This window comes from Anabrus simplex, chromosome 6 (genome assembly GCF_040414725.1).
Source record: "Anabrus simplex isolate iqAnaSimp1 chromosome 6, ASM4041472v1, whole genome shotgun sequence".
Taxonomy (NCBI): Eukaryota; Metazoa; Arthropoda; class Insecta; order Orthoptera; family Tettigoniidae; genus Anabrus; species Anabrus simplex.
Window position 1 is genome coordinate 309,352,387 of NC_090270.1, and position 6,000 is coordinate 309,358,386.

The following is a 6,000-nucleotide window of genomic DNA, read 5'->3' on the forward strand; positions in this document are numbered from 1 at the left end:
AGCTCCAAAAATATGAACCCCCGACCCTACTGATGAAGGATGAAGATGGTAAGCTGGCCCATAACAATAAAGACAATGCAGAAATTCTGGCTAAACATTTCAACAAGCTTTTAAATTGTGAGGAACCTACAGAACTCCTTTATTTGGACACCAACACCCCGATAAAAACATCACCAGAAAACATCAATCCCCCCACAATAAAGGAAGTCTACCAAGCTCTGAATAAATTAAAAAACTACAAAGCGCCAGGAGAAGATCAGACCTTTGCGGAAATCTGGAAATATGCAGGAACCTCAGCAAAAGTTGCCCTCCATCAACAACTTGTCTCTATCTAGATTAAAGAAGAACTACCAGAACACTGGACAACAGCCCTCATTCATCCTCTGCACAAAAAAGGGGACAAAACCGACCCTAATAACTACAGGGGAATCTCGCTCCTAGACATAACATACAAAATATTTTCAATAATCATCCTTAATAGGATAAGTTTACAACTTGAGAAAGAACTAGGAGAATATCAAGGAGGTTTCAGACCCTGGAGGAGCTGTCCTGATCAGATCATGAGTCTTAAGTTGATAATGGACTATAACAGGAGAAGAAACAGAGATATGGTGATAACATTTGTAGATTTCAAGAAAGCTTATGACTGCATCCATAGAGAATCTCTGTTTAAAATTTTAAGACACCTTGGACTACACCCCAAATTAATAAACATGATAAAATTGACTCTCACCAATACCAAGTCAAAAGTGAAGTTTAGGGGTGAAACATCAGAGACATTTGAAATTAAAACTGGACTACGGCAGGGAGATGGGCTCTCACCACTATTATTTAACTGTGCTCTAGAAATGGTAATGAGGGAATGGTTTAGAAAATGTCCCCCCAAAATAAAGATTGGCCGAAAAATCAAAACAAATTGCCTGGGTTTTGCTGACGATTTAGCATTACTAGCAGTGGACATAAAAGAAGCAAAAACCCAGATATCAGAACTTCAAAACATTGCAAATAAAATTGGCCTCAAAATATCATTTGAAAAAACAGAAGTTATGCCCCAAAAACCAACACAGCTAAAAGAAGTCACCATAAATGGTAATAAAATCAAAATAGTAACTCAGTTTAAATATCTTGGAGAAGTAATAACACATAACTTAAATGAAAAAATCTCAATCCAAGTAAGAACAAATAGATTAGCTAAAGCACAAAAATTAACGTGGGATATCTACAAAAAGAAATGTCTATCAATAAATACAAAAATAAAACACTACAACACAGTTATAAAACCGGAAGCTACATATGCAGCAGAAACACTCTTTTACCTGAATAAACAATCAAAGACTGACAGACTTCAGAAAATTGAAAGGAGGATTGGAAGAACCTGTATCAACAAAAAATATCAGAAAGATGGACAGTGGCGGTTAATACCTAACAAAGTCGTGTACAAAGAGCTAGAACCCATTACAGATACTATGCGTAAGAGGAGACTGGGTTTCTTTGGACATATCATGAGGATGCAGGACTCGAGACTTCTGAAACAACTAGTACAACACAATCTCGTCTCAAAAAATACCACAACAGGATGTAAATGGATCAGAGAAGTAAGAGAGGATCTGAAGGAAATAGGCCTTACAACAGAAGACACCAAAAATAAGATAAAATTGAATACAAAACTCAAGAATACAAACCTCCGCTTTACCCTTACACAAAACAAACCAACAACACGCACATTTTCAACTGAGGAAAGGGCACGAAGATCGGAGCGTCTGAAGAAGTACTGGGAGGACCGCAAAGCCCGAACAATCCCTTCAAAGAGACCTGAACGACGGACTGACTAAAGTGATCCTATGTGGTCATAAAAGAAGAAGAAGAAGAAGAAGAAATATTTGAATAATCAGCATATATTCCCATCGTGTTCTGAACAGAAAAAAGTTACCTTGATTATAAATATACAGTATTTTAGAAGGTGGATGTGGTATCTTGTTGTTAAAACAATAGAAATTCACTCCCAGGCAAACAAGGATTGCATGGAATAAAACTACCCCTCCCTTTCCTTACTTTGCGAATATATCATCAAATTTATAACACAAACAGAATATTAAACAATTATGGAATCGAACTCTGATCTCACTCTGTGTCCAGGATTAGTATTAAAAATCACTAATACATGTTTTACATGGATTTCCAACCCTGGAAATCATGAATTCGAACCCTGTTCTCTATGTTCATCGTCAGAATAAAAACTCTTATACATGGAATCGAACCCTGATCTCTCTGATTAACAGTAGAATAAAAATACCAAAGTCCTTATTTCGTATACTGTCTACACATGATTCATAACACAGTTACCGTAAAAATTACATGCATGGAATCGAACACTGAAACTCTTTGATGTGTAAGATAACAACAGGCTATACATGATAATAAACGCACTAGTTCTTATTTTCGATTGTACACTTCTTTGATGTTATACACCCGCAACACTCTCTATCGTAAAACCGAACACACGCAAAATACGGAATTGATTGTAGGACAAGCAAATGCTGTGATGTAGCCTTATACACGTACATTTTATCACTACGCATAAACACACGCGAGTTTTAAGTGTCTGCACACTTCATTCATAGATATATCAATTTTAATTTTTAGTATTTAATTTTAATTACTTAAGATACTTACTTGTGAAAAAGGGGGGAAGTGATTAAATAATATATTAAAATTTTTGTGTGTGGGTGCGTGTGCTCTCTACGCGAAGCCATTGAAAAATGAACGAGGTGCACTGGGAGATCCTGCTAGCACATCGCTAGTACTTATTATTCTAATATTTTTAATGTACTCTACGTACGATGTGTATTATATAGATGATATGATTTTCCTTACGTGTGATTACTTTGGTTAATACTATTACTATTATTATTGTTAATATTGTTATCATATTATTGTCATCAGTAGTTATTATTAACAGTGTTCTAGGTTAAGACTGGTTAAGTGTAAGAGAGGGAGGTAATGATTTAAGAATAGCCTGGGAAAACAATAGATAGGGAATCTGCCACCTGGGTGACTGTCCTGAATGCAGATACGGATTGATTCATTGATTGATTGATTGATTGATTGATTGATTGATTGATTGATTGATTGATTGATTGTCATCTATATATTTGGTAGAATAAATAAAAATTATTATTAATATTATTATATAGACAGTACTGCCGGCTCTCGCATGCTAAGTATTACACTCCATTGAGTTCGAGATATTCGGTATCCTCTTTGTTCGAATATAACACTTTATCCTATCGGAAGTCTGTTATATCCGTGTGTTAAGTAATGGCAAGTGCTAAAAACAAATTTGTTAATAGTGAAGGGAAAAGGAAGGCAATAGCGCGTTCATTTTCTGCTCTCTCTGTTACACCAGCTGAAGAAACTAACGCTTATATCGCTTGCCTTCCAGGGTCTTACTTCAACTTGTCCTGCTATACCAAGTTTCATTGCAAGTTCCTTCTCTGAGCGATGCCATATCTGTCAGAGGTACGAGTGTCTGCTGCTTGCGTCCACTGGTACATTAAACTTTTAGAGCAGCCATCTCCCCCACCCCCCACTCCCACTCAACACGAGGGAGCGAAATGACATCGAAGCCATTAATAGCGCTTTAGCTTTAAACTGAGGGTCGCAGTGTCCACTTTGTCTTCAGCTATGGTAATATCGGCCTTGGAAAACACCTAATTGCCAGGGATGGCTGTATACGGGTGATCGTCATGATAGGGACAACATTGTTTGCAAACTATTTATTTCCTTGACATCAAAAGAGTTTGAGTATCCCATAAATATTGAATAGAGTGTAACACAGGAATATAGGTTCTCTACGCCTGTCCGAAATTAGCATACCCTCTTTCAGGTCGAATCTCATCTAGACTTCCCTGCACCACATCGCCACCTTGTTTACGAGGTAAGTTGGTGGATATTCAACTTCCTTAAACATCTCCATTATCTCAGTCTGCCACACTTGCAGCCGGTTCATTTACCAATTTCGTCGTGGAGTTCATATAAACAACTTTTGGTCAACAGACATTCAATCAACGAGCCTAATGGTAACTCCAGGGAATTTTCATTCTTTACCGAAATGACTGAATAACAACGATCCGAAGTATTTTAAACTGCTCTATCACAAAATATTGTGAGAGACATAACATTCGCCCAGAAAAGTGGCCCGTGATGGGTTTGTTATTTCGAGGCAGATGCAGTGTACCTGAGCATTCGTGGGACACCTTGAAAAAAGCTTGGAATCCAGCACACGACTCTGTAGAAATATTATAGTGGACATTTTAAAAGTTTCGATGGCTATTTTAAATCATTACATATAGTACTCCTAAATGATAGATAGTTTCGTGTCTTCGTTCTCTAAATATGTTTGTGTTCGACGAGGCCGAAATATAAATATTATATGCCAGGAAACTGAATCTTAATAAGGCTCATTATAGTTCAAGTTTCATTATGATACTGGTTCTCCACCAATCAGAATTCAGATTTTGATTATGATGCAGGTTCTCCACCAATCAGACTTCAGATTTTCATTATGATACAGGTTGTTCACCAATCAGAGTCCAGATATTCATAACGATACAGATTCTCCACCAATCAGAGTTCAGAGTTTCATTATGATACAACTGTTTGACAAATTAGATAAGGATTGCATCGCACCTGCGCTCAACGCACTAGTTTCGCACTTGTTTCCAAAATCAAACATGTCGGACACAAATATTAACATCAATGTACCTTCTACTTCCAATAATCCACAACAACATGGCACATTACAGCAAATTCTCTTCACCAATTGTACAATAATCAATTTATATTTGAAATAAAGCTAGGTTATGATAACCTTCTATCAGATTTGAAAACAAATGACATTGTCAAGGTCTCTGATCCACTCACGGAAAATAAATAACCCAGCGCATGCGCTCGGCACTCTGTTCAGTAAACTCAAATGTCAAGCAACATCTCGACAGAAAGTTATGAATATTTAAAAAATAGAGTTAGAATTATCGTTCAGCATAGACAGTCGTATGCAACTCGCCTATAATGACAATTAAGACACTCGTATGGAAATTAAGAAACTCGCTTCGCTCCTTTTATAAACATACTCGTGTCTTAATTATTGCCACTATGGGCTTGTTGCATAATGCACTATTCATATTTTCGGCTATCATCGTGTGAATTTTAAAATATCAGGACCCTTATTGTCATTCACGGCTTGTGAGGTGATGTCTTTTAAGCCTAGTTTTTTATTGTTTAGTGTAAGTCTGATTCTAGATTAGCTGTTAACCTAAATTATAGGCTGAGTATTCGAACAGTGTACAGACACTACAACTGAATGGAACTACACGGGTCTTCATCTAACATAATGTCTTCTTAATTCTCAACTTCTGCTTTAGATCGTATGTTTGATTTTCCTTTCATATGCTCTACTGCAGTTTCTAGACAGCGGGACAAAATACACATCAATAATAATCTATATAAATAAAATCATAACGACCGTATACCTGTACAATGAATATTTTGCTGAAATTTACAGCTTTTCTTTCTATTTTTGGTGCCTCTTTGTCTGTTTGAATTCTTGTAACTGGAAAACAACTGGATAACTTTGTACCAAATTTTATATATGGAATCCACTTGCCATTGTGTAGGTTTTAGATCCAATATTATTTTTAAATCCCTGGATGGCCTGGGGGGTTGCAGGAAGGTCTAAATAGTGATTTTACCCTCCCATACAATCTGCATGACCTAACTTCATGAAAATCTACTAGCCTTAATTTAAATCAATTTCCAAAACTTGTTCTTATGTGCACTTTTCTATGGTAGGATTAATAAAGGATAAATTACTAATGGCCCACTTTTCAGTCTATGTCCCAGCGGATTTAGAATAAAAGCGGGTGCGTATAAAACATATTTCTTGTAGCTGCAAAACTACTGGAAATATTTCAACCAAACTTCTTATTTAGCATCCACCTG